At 45.9% G+C, this 19,467-nt stretch overlaps 1 protein-coding gene and 1 pseudogene across 2 annotated transcripts in view; both read left to right on the top strand.

Annotated features, from left to right (window-relative positions):
• The window catches only part of LOC306775275 (myosin heavy chain, fast skeletal muscle-like), a 39,273-nt gene that overhangs the window by 18,506 nt on the left and 1,300 nt on the right, over positions 1-19,467 (top strand). The window lies entirely within an intron of this gene.
• LOC306775285 (myosin heavy chain, fast skeletal muscle-like) lies at positions 1,596-19,358 on the top strand (annotated as a pseudogene). Its single transcript, XR_013773156.1, has 32 exons — positions 1,596-1,776; positions 1,852-1,996; positions 2,092-2,247; positions 2,341-2,368; positions 2,457-2,744; positions 2,835-2,898; positions 3,012-3,110; positions 3,199-3,302; positions 3,422-3,560; positions 3,656-3,774; positions 4,368-4,517; positions 4,606-4,776; positions 4,861-5,161; positions 5,293-5,363; positions 5,608-5,695; positions 5,796-5,913; positions 6,000-6,123; positions 6,579-6,715; positions 6,799-7,054; positions 7,139-7,381; positions 7,466-7,642; positions 7,729-7,874; positions 7,969-8,059; positions 16,574-16,963; positions 17,075-17,201; positions 17,291-17,409; positions 17,498-17,694; positions 17,989-18,172; positions 18,302-18,467; positions 18,582-18,706; positions 18,816-19,124; positions 19,218-19,358. The product of XR_013773156.1 is annotated as a myosin heavy chain, fast skeletal muscle-like (transcript).

Genomic DNA, 19,467 nt, shown 5'->3' with positions numbered 1-19,467 from the left:
ATTTGTATGTGTAATGATGTTGTCAATTTTTTCACACTTACTATATGCTTTAATTTACTACTTAGAGCACAACTATTTCAGCAAAACAAATCACTAGTTGGCCCAGTATTATGAAAAAAAAGATGTCATATAATGGGTGACCATCTCTCTGTGAGGTAGAGCTAAACCATAATTGAATGTGTTGCTCATGTTTGCACATAAAACAGTTGTCCTATTTTTGTTCCCCATCCTTATCATCTCTCTGATTAAATAAGTTTAGAATGCAAGATATCGTCCTATATTATCGACTACACAAATAGGGCTATCCCATCTCTGTGAATTTTGGCTTATGGGAAATGATAATTCTGGCTAAATATGGGAAGAGCTCAGGAACACCACCAATGTTTATCCTACAGCTCCTACAATGTTCTGGAAAACAATGTTTAATACACTTCTTAAGTATAAGAATCACACTTTGATTGGGTTACTTCAACAGGGATGAATAATAATGATGAACGTGTACTTGGGCTATGTTACAACCAAAAAAAGCAACACTTTGAAGTTGAAGAATTTACGTTCGAAGCCTATAAAGATCCTCAGGGTTATAGGTACACACGTAAAGCACAAGTGAAATGCGAGATGCTATGCGACTTTTGTAGATATCCGTATAGATTAAAATGTAAGCATATCTGTTCCATCATCTGTGCATCAGACAGACAACTGAAATTTGGACTGAAAAGTATTCTGTGGGGATATATAGTTAATCAATGGGACATGGTCAGGGTCAATTTAGAAATGCCTGATATGAAAATGTAAATATAATTGTAAATCTAATCTAAAAAAACTGCTCCATATATACTCCTCTCATTTCTCTTATTGATTGAGATGATATGTGTGACTGGCCTCACTGGCTGAAATCCAAAACACCAGACGTACAACCGAGCAGCACCTGCTTTAATCGATGCTGGGAGCACACTCCACATTTGGCATGTGTCCATATTTAACCAATGCTACGGAAGCAAGACAAGTTCAATATAAAAGGGTTGACCAACACAGAGTAGGGTGGTGGTTGAAGACTCTTGGAGACTACAGCTTGTGGTAAGCATATTGTGTTCTACATGTTTTAGAGAATGTATTAAATATTTGGGACAATACTTTTTGTTTAACAAATCTTTACAAACCTGCATTAATAACTGAAATATATATGTTCCCAACAGGATTGTGGACTATATATCAGTATTTTCATATAGAGGGGTCAGGTATGAACATCTTTCATGATACTAATTTGTATGTAGCTGTGAAACATTTCATTCAGTTGCAAAGTCATCCAATTTTGTCAAAAAAGCAGGTTAGTGTCAATCTAATTGCTATCAACTCAGTATGGAAAACTATTTCTAATTAGCAAAGGTGAAATCAATTTGAAAGAAATATGTTGACCATTTAATTGAACTTGGTAATTCCGTTTTGTTCAGTCAAATGACTTGAAGACATTTGTTTTAACAAAGATTAATATGATTCCTCATATATATTATTACCTCGGAGAAGTAAACTTGCAGTTACTTTGTAATTATCTAACAGACATACGCCGCCACCATGACAGACGCGGAGATGGCCACGTATGGCAAAGCTGCCGTTTACCTACGTAAGCCTGAGAGGGAGAGAATAGAGGCTCAAGCCGCACCATTTGATGCCAAGAGTGCCTGCTATGTGACCGATGTCAAGGAGCTGTACATGAAGGGAACAATCATCAAGAAAGATGGTGGCAAAGTCACAGTCAAAGTCCTGGAAACACAGGAGGTTGGTATCATAAAGTTAGAGCCAACTGGGAATTCAATATGATCAGTTCTCATTGTGACAAATGTAATTTTTCAGGAGAAGACAGTCAAAGAAGATGACGTCACTCCAATGAATCCTCCCAAGTATGACAAGATTGAGGACATGGCCATGATGACCCATCTCAATGAAGCTGCTGTGCTGTATAACCTCAAAGAGCGTTATGCAGCATGGATGATCTACATAAGACAATCTATCGAAGGAGAACGAGAACTATTGAAAATGACTTTACTTTTAAGAAACAATGTTAACTGTTGAATCTCTATGATAACTTTCAGACCTACTCTGGACTGTTCTGTGCCACTGTGAACCCCTACAAGTGGCTCCCAGTGTACGATTCTGAATGTGTAGCTGCCTATAGAGGAAAGAAACGTATGGAGGCTCCACCCCACATCTTCTCTGTCTCTGACAACGCTTATCAGTTCATGTCAACTGGTGAGTCATTATCATAACAATGTAGAGGATATCACTGTATGAGGTTTCTGTTGCAGTGAAACATAGTTCACTCTTTTGTTTCTTATTTAACAGATAGGGAGAACCAGTCTGTCTTGATCACGTAAGTTTGGTTCATTTACAATTGTTGACTTTGGTGAAGATAGTCAAATATCTTGATCAGATTCTTATAAGTCTGTGTTTATGCCTAGTGGAGAATCTGGTGCTGGAAAGACTGTGAACACCAAGCGTGTCATCCAGTACTTTGCAACAATCTCAGTTGGTGGAGAAGGGAAGAAGAGGGACACATCAAAGGTATGTTCCTGATGATTACAATTCAGGGTTCTTTACCAATGGAACATTTTCCAAAGTCATTTTCTGATATCGCTTCTAATACTGGATTATAGGGGTCACTGGAGGATCAGATTATTGCAGCCAATCCCCTGCTGGAGGCCTACGGTAATGCCAAAACTGTGAGGAATGACAACTCTTCTCGTTTTGTAAGTATGAAACAATTTCTACACATGTGAGAGGCCTTGTTACTGATTGTCCATGAAGAGGGACATTAAGAATCCCTTTGTTCCAAACAGGGTAAATTCATCAGAATCCATTTCGGCACAACTGGCAAACTGTCTAGTGCTGATATTGAGACATGTAAGTAATAATACTCCTTGTACATACTGTAGTGGCCATTTGTCGGCTCCAACACATACAAATGACTCAAATTGAAAATTGGCCTAGCTGTTACTTATAAACAATATTTGTAGATCTGCTGGAGAAGTCTAGAGTGACATTCCAGCTTCCTGCTGAAAGAGGCTACCACGTCTTCTACCAGATGATGACCGGCCACAAACCTGAGCTGCTTGGTAAACAGATTGAGATGTTGCAACATTTCACCTACTGTTTTCATATGAAACTAAATTATTGACATTTTCAACCTTTTTTGATGACCAGATTTGGCACTCCTCACAACCAACCCCTACGACTTCCCCATGTGCAGCATGGGTCAGATCGCTGTGGCCAGCATTGATGACAAAGAAGAGCTGGAAGCCACTGATGTGAGTCATCTTCACTTCAAACTATTGAAATATATTTAGTGAAATACATGCAAAACTGCTCTTTTAAGTGCATTTTCTAAAGTGATTATTTTTTGTGTGGACACATCTTTTGAATTCAGAATGCTATTGATATCCTGGGCTTCACACATGATGAGAAGATGAGCATCTACAAGATGACTGGTGCAGTGCTCCACCATGGTAACATGAAGTTCAAACAAAAACAGCGTGAGGAGCAGGCTGAGCCTGATGGCACAGAGGGTGAGTAGCTTGGGAACAACAGTATTAAGATAAATATAGTTCCTAATCACATGTTTCTGTTCATATCATGATGTAAATCACTGAATTATTTTCAGAGGCTGACAAGGTTGCTTACTTGCTGGGTTTGAACTCCGCTGACATGCTGAAAGCTCTGTGCTATCCCAGAGTGAAGGTCGGAAATGAGTATGTCACCAAGGGACAGACTGTACCTCAGGTAAACATGAATTACCCACATTCAATATCCTACTATTTGAAATTAGTTTTACTAAAATAATGTATTACATAATTCACTAGATACAATGACAGCCATGTAAGTGTTCAATGTTACCACTTTCAAAAGTTGTATCTATTGAATGGTGAATCTAGAATAAGTGAAGCACCATCTGGTTTGTCTTTCGGGGGGGGGGGGGGTCCCTACAGAGGATGTCATTGTTATTAGTGTATTAGTTATATTCGTTCTACTAAAATAATGTATTACAGGGTTCACTCGATACAATAAAAGCCATGTTCAATGTTACTACTTCAACTTTTATCTATTGAATGCTGAATCTAGGGGGGGGGGCGGTACTTTATCGATGTGAGGGTCCCTACAGAGGATGTCAGATGTGTACAAATTGTAAAGCCCTCCGAGGCAAATTTGTGATTGTACGCTATAAAAAATGTATTGAATTGAATCTTAGATGCATTTTTGTCATTTAGGATTTTCTTTGTGTCATTTATCTCATTAGAATGACTATACAAGAACACCAATAATCTATTATTTTACACAACGGTTAATTTATCAAATCAAATCGTTATTTCATTCAGGTGGGTAACTCAGTGCCTGCTCTGGCCAAGTCTATCTATGAGAAGATGTTCTTGTGGATGGTCATCCGTATCAACCAGATGTTGGACACTAAACAAGCAAGGCAGTACTACATCGGTGTCCTGGATATCGCTGGGTTTGAAATCTTTGACGTAAGCTTAAATTCCAAAAATTCAACAATCAATACTTTTAATAACATAATCATTCTTGTTAACAGAAAGATGTTATGTGTCCTTGCAGTTCAACACATTGGAGCAGCTGTGCATCAACTTCACCAATGAGAAACTGCAACAGTTCTTCAACCACACCATGTTTGTCCTGGAGCAAGAGGAGTACAAGAAGGAGGGTATTATCTGGGAGTTCATTGACTTTGGCATGGACTTAGCTGCCTGCATCGAGCTGATTGAAAGGGTAATCAATTAATTTTGTGATATAATTATCCTTAATTTGACTTAATGTATCACTTTATGACAAACTTCTTCCCACTTTTTCAAGCCCATGGGCATCTTCTCCATCCTTGAAGAGGAGTGCATGTTCCCCAAGGCAACAGATGTATCCTTCAAGAACAAGCTGTATGACCAGCATCTTGGCAAAACCAAAGCATTTGAGAAGCCAAAGCCCGCCAAAGGCAAGGCTGAGGCCCACTTCTCCCTGGTGCACTATGCTGGGACCGTGGACTACAATATCGGTGGCTGGCTGGACAAGAACAAGGATCCACTGAATGAGTCTGTTATTCAGCTGTACCATAAATCCAACGTGAAACTGCTGCCTATTCTGTATCCACCTGTCGTTGAAGGTATGATAGTAGCTAGAGTGAACCAAAACACATTTTAATGTTGTAGATACTGTATATTTTGAACTGTAGCATATGTTCAAGTAAATTTTATGTCATTCTAAAAAAACATGTCTACTTAAAATTATCAACAGAGGTTGGTGGCAGCAAGAAGGGAGGCAAGAAGAAGGGTGGTTCTATGCAGACTGTGTCTTCACAGTTTAGGGTAAGGTTTGACATTGCCAACGTATTTTATGTATAGATTAGCTTATACTCAAACTCGTTACAATTGGGATTCAGTGTGTTGCTCAGATACACTTCGACACGTGACACTTCCCAGCCGAGGATCGAACCTTTGACCTTCCGGTTAACAGACAACCCTCTTAACCCAGTGAGCCACGGTCACCCCGTATAAAACAAATAAAAAGAATATATACTCAAACTAACAATTGTTCCATCTGGATCTACAGGAGAACTTGGGCAAGCTGATGACTAACTTGAGGGCCACCCATCCTCACTTTGTGCGCTGCCTGATTCCCAATGAGTCAAAGACTCCAGGTACATAGAGAACACAATCTCAAGAGTCTTTGAGGAGTGGTTTTCTTTTTTTGGTATGGTTCACATAGTTCTAAAGATTAAAAAAATGTCTTTTTTACAGGATTGATGGAGAACTTCCTGGTCATCCACCAGCTCAGGTGTAACGGTGTGCTGGAGGGTATCAGAATCTGCAGGAAAGGTTTCCCCAGCAGAATTATCTATGCTGACTTCAAGCAGAGGTATCAATGGATATTTTTCATGGAATGTTAATGTGGACTATTGAAATAAAAAGGTCACAAAATGACCATTAACTCTCTCATAAAAGGTACAAGGTGCTGAATGCCAGTGTCATTCCCGAGGGCCACTTCATTGACAACAAGAAGGCTTCAGAGAAGCTGCTTGGGTCAATTGATGTCCCACATGATGAGTACAAATTTGGACACACCAAGGTAAGCACTTTCCTTTCCTTATTTAACCAAAGAATTATTACCAAGGAGGTTAAGTTAAGTTAAGTTAAGACTAAAGGCGTCCTGTTGTTGCAGTAAACCGCAGTCATCTTCGCAAATGAAAAACTCAATTGAGCGTGGACTCAGGCAGAGCGTGTCTTCTCATGTCAGCAGGAGGACATTTCGTTAGTTGTTAGCTGTTAGCAGATGACAGCAGATAACTCACTTTTTAGCTGCGATTCTGGGACAGCTGCAGAGATAAAAATGACAGCATATGAACATGTCAGTGAAAAATGCTTCCGACACAGGTTAGGTCTAGAAAGGAAGCAATGGTTGTATTTATTCAATCAACCATTGCAGAAGTGGTCGTTGCAGACAGACCATGGTGAGTTTTAGATGATGTGAAGTATTCACTTCCTCAGTTCATCCTACCTGTAATGTATTTGTTGTTTGTTTAGGTGTTCTTCAAGGCCGGTCTGCTGGGTACCCTTGAGGAGATGAGAGATGAAAAACTGGCATCACTGGTCACCATGACTCAAGCTTTGTGCCGTGGTTACAACATGAGAAGGGATTTTTTGAAGATGATTGAGAGGAGGCATGTTGAAAATAACTCATTCTGAATCATGGTATGAAAAATCACAAACAACATTGTCCATAACAGCTACTTCTTGTCTGCAGAGAAGCCGTCTATTCCATCCAGTACAATGTCCGCTCATTCATGAATGTGAAACACTGGCCATGGATGAAGGTGTACTACAAGATCAAGCCTCTGCTGAAGTCTGCTGAAACTGAGAAGGAGCTGGCAAACATGAAGGAGAACTATGATAAGATGAAAACTGACTTGGCTGCTGCCCTGTCCAAGAAGAAGGAGCTGGAGGAGAAGATGGTTTCCCTTCTGCAGGAGAAAAATGATCTGCAGCTGCAAATAGCATCTGTGAGTACACATCAACAGACAGTTGTGCTTTTTCATGTTGTTCATTGTTGGTGTGCTGACATCTATTTGCATTAAATGGATTAGGAAGGAGATAATCTCTCAGATGCTGAGGAGAGATGTGAGGGTCTTATCAAGGGCAAGATTCAGATGGAGGCCAAATTCAAAGAGACAAGTGAGAGACTGGAGGATGAAGAGGAAATCAACGCTGAGCTCACTGCCAAAAAGAGAAAGCTGGAGGATGAATGCTCTGAGCTCAAGAAGGATATTGATGACCTGGAGCTTACCTTGGCCAAAGTGGAGAAGGAGAAACATGCCACTGAGAACAAGGTTTGTAAATAATAATCTGACCATCATATCAAGTAAAATGATAATGATCAGCGCTTATTCACGAGATCTTTCTTGCACACTTAGGTCAAGAACCTCACCGAGGAGATGGCCTCTCAGGATGAGAGCCTTGCTAAGTTGACCAAGGAAAAGAAAGCCCTTCAGGAGGCTCATCAGCAGACTCTTGATGACCTGCAGGGAGAGGAAGACAAAGTCAACACTCTGACCAAGGCCAAGACCAAGCTTGAGCAGCAAGTGGACGATGTAAGTTTACAAATACAGTCTGATTGAAGAAGAAAAATTGTTCTTGGTCGTGATGATTACAATGTGAACAAATATTATTTCTTCAGCTTGAGGGTTCTCTGGAGCAAGAGAAGAAGCTGCGTATGGACCTTGAGAGAGCCAAGAGGAAGCTCGAGGGTGATCTGAAGCTGGCCCAGGAATCCATTATGGATCTTGAGAATGACAAGCAGCAGTCTGATGAGAAAATTAAAAAGTAATGTACTTTTTTGAATTTGCACAACAACCATTCTTTTGAAAATGAATGTCAACTGCATGAACTATATGTATTTTATCTTTAATTCTCACAGAAAGGACTTTGAAACGAGTCAGCTCCTTAGCAAGATCGAAGATGAGCAGTCAATGGGTGCTCAGCTTCAGAAGAAGATCAAGGAGCTTCAGGTGACATATTTTGTTACAGAAAACATTATTGCACCCATTTCCTAATGTGTGTGTAGCAGAAGGGAGCATCGGTGTCCCTTTAATTACCGGGCCAATCGCAGTGGGCGGGCATCGCATAAATGCGCCAGGGATCCCCTCTGCTCCCTCCTGACGTCAAACGCGTGTCCCGCTTCCGGTTTGCTGGACATCCGCCGCTGTGCAGACTATCTCTGGGGCTCCCCTCGTCCTGCACAGGTGATTCACCTGCGGAGCTGTCGCTGCCGGTAGCTACGCTACATGCCCTCCTCCCCCCCCTTCTGGAGCCGACGCACATTGCCTGATCGGGGACTTTTGGTTGGGTTCAAGCGGAACGCCGCCAGAGCTGCGGCTACAGCTAACCCTGCGTAAATTAAGGACGCTGCTGTTTTGTGTACCGGTGTTTTGTCTATGGCCTTGGTTCAACTAACTGCGTTGGCCTACGGGATTGGTGTACTTTGACCGGCGCTGTGTCGCCTACAGAGTCTGACGCTGCTGTTATCAGCACTGCGCCCCTGTCTTGTGCTGTTGTTAGCAGCACCCTTGTTTTAATGAACCACCTCTTTTTAGCCTGAGCCATTCACTTCTTGTATTCTGACCAACGGATGTGAAGGCCCACTTTAGCTTTTAGTGTGTATAGATTGGGTTACTGATCACCCCCCGTGGCTGATCAGCCAACCCGAACTATTGTTGTTTTCCGTTTTGCTTATTTTTGTTTCGTTTCCTTTCTTAAGAACCAGAGCCTTTTTATAATTGTGTTTTTTGTCCGAGTAGGAGCTGCTAAGCCAAGGTGGTGGGGTTGGTGCTTCCAGGTGGTGGTGTCTCCCTTTGTGTGCTGTGTCGTTTGGTGTGCCCCGGGTTGAGACCCTCACGTGTGGTTGTGAGTGTTGTGTACACGGGTGATCGGGGTGCCTCCTCTTTTGGGATCCTCACCTGCGCTGGTCCACCTCGCCACTGGTAAGCCGCAGTCCTCCTCTTTTTCAATGTATAAACGGCTCTTTTAGGATTTCGTGTATAAACTGTAAACCGTGCATTGTTTAGCAGAATAAAGATAATTTTGTATTGGAACCACGTCTCCTGCTCATTTGTATAATGAACCTGAGTGTCTTTGAGACCCTGATACAGATCAGGGGAAAGTGAATCTCTAGGTGCAACTCCTAGGGTGGCGTTGTTGTGCGCTCTAAAACAGTTCGTCCACGTATCGCCACATTTGGCGTTGTTGGCAGGGTCTACTTTTTGAAAGCAGAGACGTGTGTTCCATTTTTTTCTTTGTTTCCTTGAGTAAATGTTATTTGGTGTATTGTGTGTTTAATTGTGTACTTTTTATTTATTGGTGAAAGCAAAACAGCAGCTGGTTCTTTGGGTTTCTGAATGTAGCGGGTTCTGGTAAGGTGTTCGGCTAGCCTATTTTAGTTTTTTTCCTTCCCTTCAGTGCTGCTCCACCCCAGTATAGAGTCCTCCTTCCCTGACCAATTTGTAGTGATGGCGGAAGATCTGCAAGAGTTGAGGGACTTAATTGCCCAGTTGACAGCAGATAATGTAAGACTACGCCAGGAACAGGCTTCCACCCTCCCTGGCTCTAGTGATATGCTCTCTACTTCTGTGCCACCTAATGCTCCTGTCACTACCAGTGCTCCTGTCACAGAGAGGCTAGTGTTCATGCCCCGAGACAGGAAATGCCCTATGTTTAGAGGACGGTCAGGTATAGGGTTGAATGAGTGGATTGAGGAGGTGCAGGCATGTATGAGGGCACGAAGGTTATCTAATTCCGATCAGGCATTCTTTTTATTTGATCACTTAGAAGGAGAGGCACGGGAGGAAATAAAATTTCGCTCTAGTGCAGAACGAGGGGATCCAGACCAAATAATTGCTGCGTTACAGGAGGTGTACGGGTGCTTCGAGTCATATGTAGCCTTACAGGAGGCCTTCTTTTCTAGACGACAACAAGATGGCGAGACCCTACAAGAGTTCTCCCTCGCCTTGATGAGCAGTATGGAGGCTGTAAAACAGCGCGCGCCTAGCGAGATGCTAAATGCTGAAGTGTTGTTGCGAGACCAATTTGTGGAGCACGTTCTAGATGGTGCACTCCGCCGTGGCTTAAAACAGTTTGTCCGTGGGAAGCCGACCGCAACTTTGCTTGACGTCAGGGGGGAGGCAATTAGGTGGGAACAGGAGGGTTTGCCAGGTAGCATGAGAGGCCGAAGTCACTCTGTTCCCTCTGTCCTTGGTACACAGTACGGCGTTCATGGTGGTTCTCCGGGGATGGTTAACTCACCCCAGCTGCCCGAGATGCTTGAAATGTTGAAGAAGCAGCAACAACAGCTAGATCAACTTACTCAAAGCATTGCTCTGTTACAGAACTCCCAACCGCGCAATCGTGCACCTCGTCAGGGCCCCATCATATGCAGGCGCTGTCAACAGCCTGGTCACTTTGCCAGAGAGTGCAACGGGTTTCGCATCCCTCCCCACCCGCCGTCCTCGCAGGCCCCGCCACCATCTGGTAGGCAGCCCTATTCAGCTCAGGCTTCGGAAAACTAGCACCCACCGGACTGCAGAGCCACAGTTCGGTTGGGCCCTCGGTTGGCTCCGGGTTTGTTTTGTGTGGTGCGGCGGACGCCTCAAAGTTGATGTCCTCGTGTCCACATGTTGATGTGGACATGGGTGGAATTATGGTGCCTTGCTTGGTGGATACAGGATCCATGGTGTCTACTGTCACAGAGAGCTTCTTCCTCCAGCACTTCGAGCCATGGGGTCAAGAACGACTCCAATCTTGTCACTGGCTGGAGCTTAGAGCCGCTAATGGGTTGCCCATTCCCTACATTGGTTACCTGGAGCTAGATGTGGGGCTGTGTGACAAATTGATGCCACGCTGTGGGGTGTTAGTCGTAAAGGACCCCCCGGGTGATTTGTCCCGTTCGGTGTCTGGTGTGTTGGGGATGAATGTGATTCGCAGGTGCTACAGAGAGCTCTTTGGGCAGTATGGCCAAGCTTTGTTTGACTTTCCCCCAGTATCTGGGGCACCAGAGTCTCTCGTGCAGGCGCTGCAAAAGTGCTATCGTGCCAGTGTGCAGGCCCCGTTGGGCGCTGCAGGAAAAGTGAAGATCCGGGGTAAGAAGGCTTGTCGTATCCCAGGTGGCATGATGCAGGTAGTGGCGGCTACATGTGCTGAGCAGTACTCTGGTGCCACTGTGTTGTTCGAGCCCTCTGACACTGGCTTACCTGCTGGATTGCTTGCGTCACCTGCCCTGGTCCGTGTGATAGGGGGCACAGCCTACATACCGATTGTTAATGTAGGCTCCACTGAGGTGTTGCTTTATCCCCGCACAATTGTGGGCACCTTGGATACTGTGAATGTTGTCAGTCTGCCCACAGGAGTTACAGAGAGGTCATCTAGTGTAGCCACAGTGGCATCTCAGTCTGTTGGTCCAACGGTGGATGAACAGCTGGAGGCCATTGACCTGTCTTCACTGTCCGCTGAAGAGAAGGATCAGGTGAGGTCCCTTCTTGGGAAGTACTCCTCAGTATTCTCTGCTTACGAGGGGGATTTGGGTTGTACCAACTTGATGGCGCATGATATTCCGCTCTTGGATGACATCCCTGTAAGACAACGCTACAGGCGTATCCCTCCATCAGAGTACGAGGTAGTAAAAGAGCACATCAATCAGCTACTGGAAACGCAGGTAATCAGGGAGAGTAGCAGTCCCTATGCTTCCCCCATCGTTCTGGTAAGGAAGAAGGATGGTAGTCTGCGCCTGTGCGTTGACTACCGCCAACTTAACAGCAAGACCAGAAAGGATGCGTTTCCTTTACCGCGTATCGAGGAATCCCTGGATTCACTGACAGGTGCTCGCTGGTTTTCCACCATGGATCTGGCCAGTGGGTACAACCAGGTCCCAATGGCTGAGAAAGACAGATCCAAGACAGCATTTTGCACCCCATTTGGTTTGTTTGAGTGGAACCGCATGCCCTTTGGGCTCTGCAACGCCCCCAGCACCTTCCAGAGGTTAATGCAGCGCCTATTCGGGGACCAACAGTGCCAGTCACTACTTCTCTACCTTGACGACATTGTGGTTTTCTCTTCCTCAGTAGAACAGCATCTGGAGAGACTGGAGGTGGTGCTGGGTCGGCTTCAGCAGGAGGGTCTTAAGGCGAAACTCTCCAAATGTGCATTTTTCCAGCAGGAAGTGCATTACTTGGGTCATGTCATCTCGGACAAGGGTGTCTCCACCGATCCGAGCAAGATCGAGGTGGTGGCTAACTGGCAGCCGCCTTCTACAGTAGCTGAGTTGCGGTCTTTTCTGGGGTTTGCCAGCTATTATCGTCGCTTTGTGGAGGGCTTTGCCAAGCTGGCAGCCCCTCTCCATAAGCTGGTAGCCGAGCTAGGAGGCACCAAGGCCAGAAGGAGGGCAGGGTCAGACGTTCTTGAGAAGTGGACAGAGGAGTGCCAGCGTAGCTTTGGTGCGTTAAAAGCCAAACTCACCACTGCACCTGTCCTGGCCTATGCTGACTTCTCCTTGCCCTTCATTCTGGAGGTGGACGCAAGTTTTGGCGGGCTAGGCGCGGTGCTCTCACAGGAGCACGGAGGTAAAGTTAGACCGATAGCATACGCCAGTCGAGGTCTGAGACCCACTGAGCGCAATATGTCGAACTATAGCTCGATGAAACTCGAGTTCTTGGCCCTTAAGTGGGCCATGACCGAGAAATTCAGGGAGTATTTGCTGGGCCAAAAGTGCCTTGTTTACACCGACAACAATCCATTGAGCCACTTGTCGTCTGCTAAACTGGGTGCGACCGAACAGCGGTGGGCGGCCCAACTTGCATCCTTTGACTTTGAGTTAAAGTACAGGTCAGGGAAAAGCAATCGGAACGCTGACGCCCTTTCCCGGCAGCATCCACCAGGTGAGCAGCACATGGAAGCCATGGTCCCTGGCACCTTGCTTCCGGAACCGTTACAGCGAGCATTGCAGTTGGGGAAGATTGAGGCAACCCAGGCTGCGGTCACGGTCTTGCCTAATCGCACACTGTCTGACATCTGTTCTCTCCAGCAGGCTGACCCAGTTATCCAGGCAGTCTCGTTGTTCTGGAGACAGAAGCAGCGTCCTAACCATGAGGAGCGGAAACATTTATCTCAGCCCGCCTTGGTGCTGCTCCGACAATGGGACCGCCTGGTTGATCAGAACGGGGTCCTTTGTCGTCGGATCTTCCGCCCTGATAGTGCAGCAGCAACGTTCCAACTGCTGCTGCCGGCTGTCTTAAAGAACGAGGTTCTAACAGGGGTTCATCAGGAGCACGGTCATCAAGGTGTGGAGAGAACGTTGGAGCTCTTGCGAGCTCGCTGCTACTGGCCAGGTATGTCTTCTGAGGTGGCAGACTGGTGTCAGACCTGTGAAAGATGCCAAGTGGCCAAAGACACCCAGCCAGCCACTCGTAGCTACTTGGGGCATTTATTGGCTTCCCGTCCTAATGAGATTGTAGCCATTGACTATACTGTGTTGGAACCTGCCCATAATGGATTGGAAAATGTTCTGGTGATGACAGATGTTTTCAGTAAATATACACTGGCTATTCCCACCCGTGATCAACGTGCCTCTACAGTGGCACAGGTTTTGGTCGCAGAGTGGTTCTTCAAGTTTGGTGTTCCTGCCCGTATACACTCAGACCAGGGCCGCAACTTTGAAAGTTCCCTGATCCAGCAGCTGTGTGGTCTTTACGGCATTGGAAAGTCTCGCACCACCGCCTACCATCCGGCCGGTAATGGGCAATGTGAGCGGTTCAATAGAACTCTCCACAACTTGCTGCGCACACTACCCGTCTCTCGAAAGAGAGATTGGAATTCTTGCCTGCCACAGGTCCTATACTGTTATAACACCACTCCCCATCAGGCCACTGGTGAATCCCCCTTCTTCCTCATGTTTGGTCAAGAACCCTCATGTTTGGTCAGAACCTGCCCATAATGGATTGGAAAATGTTCTGGTGATGACAGATGTTTTCAGTAAATATACACTGGCTATTCCCACCCGTGATCAACGTGCCTCTACAGTGGCACAGGTTTTGGTCGCAGAGTGGTTCTTCAAGTTTGGTGTTCCTGCCCGTATACACTCAGACCAGGGCCGCAACTTTGAAAGTTCCCTGATCCAGCAGCTGTGTGGTCTTTACGGCATTGGAAAGTCTCGCACCACCGCCTACCATCCGGCCGGTAATGGGCAATGTGAGCGGTTCAATAGAACTCTCCACAACTTGCTGCGCACACTACCCGTCTCTCGAAAGAGAGATTGGAATTCTTGCCTGCCACAGGTCCTATACTGTTATAACACCACTCCCCATCAGGCCACTGGTGAATCCCCCTTCTTCCTCATGTTTGGTCAAGAACCCAGGCTGCCGGTCGATTTCCTGCTGGGCAGAGTTCAGGATCCGGTGGAGGGAAACGTCCACGAGTGGATCCAGGAGCACCGGACTCGGCTGCAGGTAGCCTTTGAGGGAGTTAGGGAGAGGTTGAGGTTGGCGGCCGAGCGTCGCAAAAGAAACTATGACCAGCATGTTCGAATTGCGCCTTTGAGGAAAGGTCAATTGGTATTGTTGAGGGATTTTAGTGTGAGGGGACGTCATAAAATCCAGGATCTGTGGTGTCCTGTGGTGCATAGAGTCCTGAAGGCACCTAAGGATGGTGGCCCAGTTTACACCATTGCACCGGTGGATGACCACAGTAAGATCAAGCAAGTCCATCGGAACCGGCTAAAAGCCGTGGTTGGAGCTGACTCCCCAGGTCGTGGCTCCACCAGTAGCCCATGTTCCATGGACGTGCCACTCTCTGAGGACGAGTCCTCATCCGATGGTGATCTGTTGATGCTGCAGCAGCAGGAAGGTCTTCGAGCAACCCCTATCTTGACATCTGCTAGACCAACTGCAGCGACACCAACCACCTTGGGGCTGCTACCCCCACCATTCGACCCGGTGTCCGCTGTGCCAGACCCCGTAGTGGCTCCCGCTATCGTGAGGACGAATAAACCATCTGCCTCCTGGGCTGGCCCACTATCCAGTCCACATGATGGTGGTGATGTGGCCGTACGTCGGACCATACGGTCAACTGCTGGTCAGCACTCTAATGTGCACCATCTTCCCAGAGCAGTGGAGAGAATCACAGACAGGTCTGCAACTCCCCCTGGTCCGGTGTCTAATGCAATGTTTGCTGTGTTCAGGCCCTGGAGTTAGTTCACACTAAGTTTAGTCTTGTCTGTTCCATCGTCGGGGCGGCGATGCAAGAAGGAGGGGTAGAATGTAGCAGAAGGGAGCATCGGTGTCCCTTTAATTACCGGGCCAATCGCAGTGGGCGGGCATCGCATAAATGCGCCAGGGATCCCCTCTGCTCCCTCCTGACGTCAAACGCGTGTCCCGCTTCCGGTTTGCTGGACATCCGCCGCTGTGCAGACTATCTCTGGGGCTCCCCTCGTCCTGCACAGGTGATTCACCTGCGGAGCTGTCGCTGCCGGTAGCTACGCTACATGCCCTCCTCCCCCCCCTTCTGGAGCCGACGCACATTGCCTGATCGGGGACTTTTGGTTGGGTTCAAGCGGAACGCCGCCAGAGCTGCGGCTACAGCTAACCCTGCGTAAATTAAGGACGCTGCTGTTTTGTGTACCGGTGTTTTGTCTATGGCCTTGGTTCAACTAACTGCGTTGGCCTACGGGATTGGTGTACTTTGACCGGCGCTGTGTCGCCTACAGAGTCTGACGCTGCTGTTATCAGCACTGCGCCCCTGTCTTGTGCTGTTGTTAGCAGCACCCTTGTTTTAATGAACCACCTCTTTTTAGCCTGAGCCATTCACTTCTTGTATTCTGACCAACGGATGTGAAGGCCCACTTTAGCTTTTAGTGTGTATAGATTGGGTTACTGATCACCCCCCGTGGCTGATCAGCCAACCCGAACTATTGTTGTTTTCCGTTTTGCTTATTTTTGTTTCGTTTCCTTTCTTAAGAACCAGAGCCTTTTTATAATTGTGTTTTTTGTCCGAGTAGGAGCTGCTAAGCCAAGGTGGTGGGGTTGGTGCTTCCAGGTGGTGGTGTCTCCCTTTGTGTGCTGTGTCGTTTGGTGTGCCCCGGGTTGAGACCCTCACGTGTGGTTGTGAGTGTTGTGTACACGGGTGATCGGGGTGCCTCCTCTTTTGGGATCCTCACCTGCGCTGGTCCACCTCGCCACTGGTAAGCCGCAGTCCTCCTCTTTTTCAATGTATAAACGGCTCTTTTAGGATTTCGTGTATAAACTGTAAACCGTGCATTGTTTAGCAGAATAAAGATAATTTTGTATTGGAACCACGTCTCCTGCTCATTTGTATAATGAACCTGAGTGTCTTTGAGACCCTGATACAGATCAGGGGAAAGTGAATCTCTAGGTGCAACTCCTAGGGTGGCGTTGTTGTGCGCTCTAAAACAGTTCGTCCACGTATCGCCACATGTGTATCAAAAGTGAAAGTTTACTGAAAGAAATTACACCTACATTCAACAGGCCCGCATTGAGGAACTGGAGGAAGAGATTGAGGCTGAGCGTGCTGCTCGTGCCAAGGTGGAGAAGCAGAGAGCTGACCTCTCCTGGGAACTTGAGGAGATCAGTGAGAGGCTGGAGGAGGCTGGTGGTGCCACCTCTGCTCAGATTGAGATGAACAAGAAGCGTGAGGCTGAGTTCCAGAAGCTCCGTCGAGACCTTGAGGAGTCCACTCTGCAGCATGAATCCACTGCTGCTGCTCTTCGCAAGAAGCAGGCTGACAGCGTTGCTGAGCTGGGAGAGCAGATTGACAACCTCCAGCGTGTTAAGCAGAAGCTTGAGAAGGAAAAGAGTGAATACAAGATGGAGATCGATGACCTCTCCAGCAACATGGAGGCTGTGGCTAAAGCAAAGGTACACAATGCATTACATGTGATTTTAGTAACCAAATTAATGTCGATAACAATCCATTTAATATTATGAATGAAATCTGATCAATGATGTCATCGCTCTTTTACTCATTAGGGAAATCTTGAAAAGATGTGCCGTACTCTTGAGGACCAATATAGCGAACTGAAGACCAAGAATGATGAAAATGTTCGTCAGATCAATGACACAAGTTCACATAAAGCCCGTCTCCTGACAGAAAATGGTATCTACAAGTTATCATTGAAGGTTTTGTTGTGCATGTTATTGAGAAACGTAAGATGAACTGATGTATCATGACATTTTTCACACAAGGTGAGTTCAGCCGTCAAATTGAAGAGAAAGAAGCCCTTGTCTCCCAGCTGACCAGAGGCAAACAGGCCTTCACACAGCAGATTGAGGAAATGAAGAGACAGATTGAAGAGGAGGTTAAGGTAAGAAACCATTAAGTAAGTGTACATTGGAATTATCCGAGTTGGAATTTAGAAATCTTGTAAATTCATGAATCAATTTTATAAACAGGCCAAGAATGCTCTTGCCCATGGACTGCAATCAGCTCGCCATGACTGTGATCTGCTGAGGGAGCAGTTTGAGGAGGAGCAGGAGGCAAAGGCTGAGCTGCAGCGTGGAATGTCCAAGGCCAACAGTGAGGTGGCTCAGTGGAGATCTAAGTATGAGACTGATGCTATTCAGCGCACTGAGGAGCTTGAGGAATCCAAGTGAGTAACATTCAAACAATTAGATAGCCAATTCAGAAGTTTAGCATTTTAGGGATTCTCAACTGGCAAATGCATTACTTGTATCAATAATTTAATTTAAATGCATTTATATACACTACATGCAGTTAATATCATATTTTGCGGCAAACATTTTAGATTACAGCACTGCTTGCATGTGTTTATCCAAGGTCTCAGATGATGTATTTGTTTGTATTTCATACATTCAAAAATATCTGGAAAAAGGTTTTTGTAACGATTTGTAGTTCACTGAGCGACACATTCTTATTCAAACAGGAAAAAGCTTGCCCAGCGCCTTCAGGAGGCTGAGGAGCAGATTGAGGCAGTGAATTCCAAATTTGCTTCTCTTGAGAAAACCAAACAGAGGCTCCAGAGTGAGGTGGAGGACCTCATGATTGATGTGGAGAGGGCCAACAGTCTCGCAGCCAACCTTGACAAGAAGCAGAGGAACTTTGACAAGGTAGCATTGTTCACTTTGTGTAGCCAAGCCATACAAACAATAACATAGATATATATATATATATATATATATATATTTGTCTTTATAGTGCTACACAACCAACTGAACTGTAGTAATTGTGCTATTCAGGTGTTGGCAGAGTGGAAACAGAAGTATGAGGAGGGTCAGGCAGAGCTTGAGGGAGCACAGAAGGAGGCTCGTTCTCTCAGCACTGAGCTGTTCAAGATGAAGAACTCTTATGAGGAAACTCTGGATCACCTGGAAACCATGAAGCGTGAAAACAAGAACCTGCAACGTGAGTTCAACATAATGTAAAATGTTCATTGTATTCAACATGTGTATGTGTTGTACAGGATTTATATTTACACTTCAAGGCTTAACAATATTAAACAAATGTATCTATCTGCAGAGGAGATCTCAGATCTGATTGAACAGATTGGTGAGACTGGCAAGAGCATCCATGAGCTGGAGAAGTCCAAGAAGCAGGTGGAGACAGAGAAGTGTGAGATCCAGACAGCTCTTGAAGAGGCTGAGGTACATATTTTCTTCCTGGAGAGATCTTCTGAAATAATTTGCAAATAGTAACAAAAAGCATAAATGGATTGAAGGCAGTGATGAATATTTCATTCTTTGATATCGTCAGGGAACTCTGGAACACGAAGAGTCTAAGATCCTGCGTGTCCAGTTGGAGCTCAACCAGATCAAGGGTGAGGTGGACAGGAAGCTGGCAGAGAAAGATGAGGAGATGGAGCAGATCAAGAGGAACAGCCAGAGAGTGATTGACTCCATGCAGAGCACTCTGGACTCTGAGGTCAGGAGCAGGAACGATGCCCTGAGGATCAAGAAGAAGATGGAGGGAGACCTGAATGAGATGGAGGTCCAGCTGAGCCACGCCAATCGCCAGGCTGCTGAGTCCCAGAAGCAGCTGAGGAATGTGCAGGCACAGTTTAAGGTATTGTAAGACACAGAGTTGTTCCACAGTCTACGGTCAGTACAGGGACATTTTGGCATTCATGGGAATATTTTCATGATATTCTTTCACTAGGATGCACAACTGCACCTTGATGATGCTCTTAGAGCCCAGGAAGACTTCAAGGAACAAGCTGCCATGGTGGAACGCAGGAACGGTCTCATGACTGCTGAAATTGAGGAACTTAGAGCTGCTCTGGAGCAGACAGAGAGAAGCCGCAAAATTGCAGAGCAGGAGCTGGTGGACGCCAGTGAGCGTGTTGGACTTCTGCAATCTCAGGTGAACAAACTCCTTTCATTTCTGCAATAATTCAATGATGAGATTT

This window comes from Melanostigma gelatinosum (genome assembly GCF_949748355.1).
Source record: "Melanostigma gelatinosum genome assembly, chromosome: 1".
NCBI lineage: Eukaryota > Metazoa > Chordata > Actinopteri > Perciformes > Zoarcidae > Melanostigma > Melanostigma gelatinosum.
This window is presented reverse-complemented; position numbering and strand designations above follow the sequence as displayed.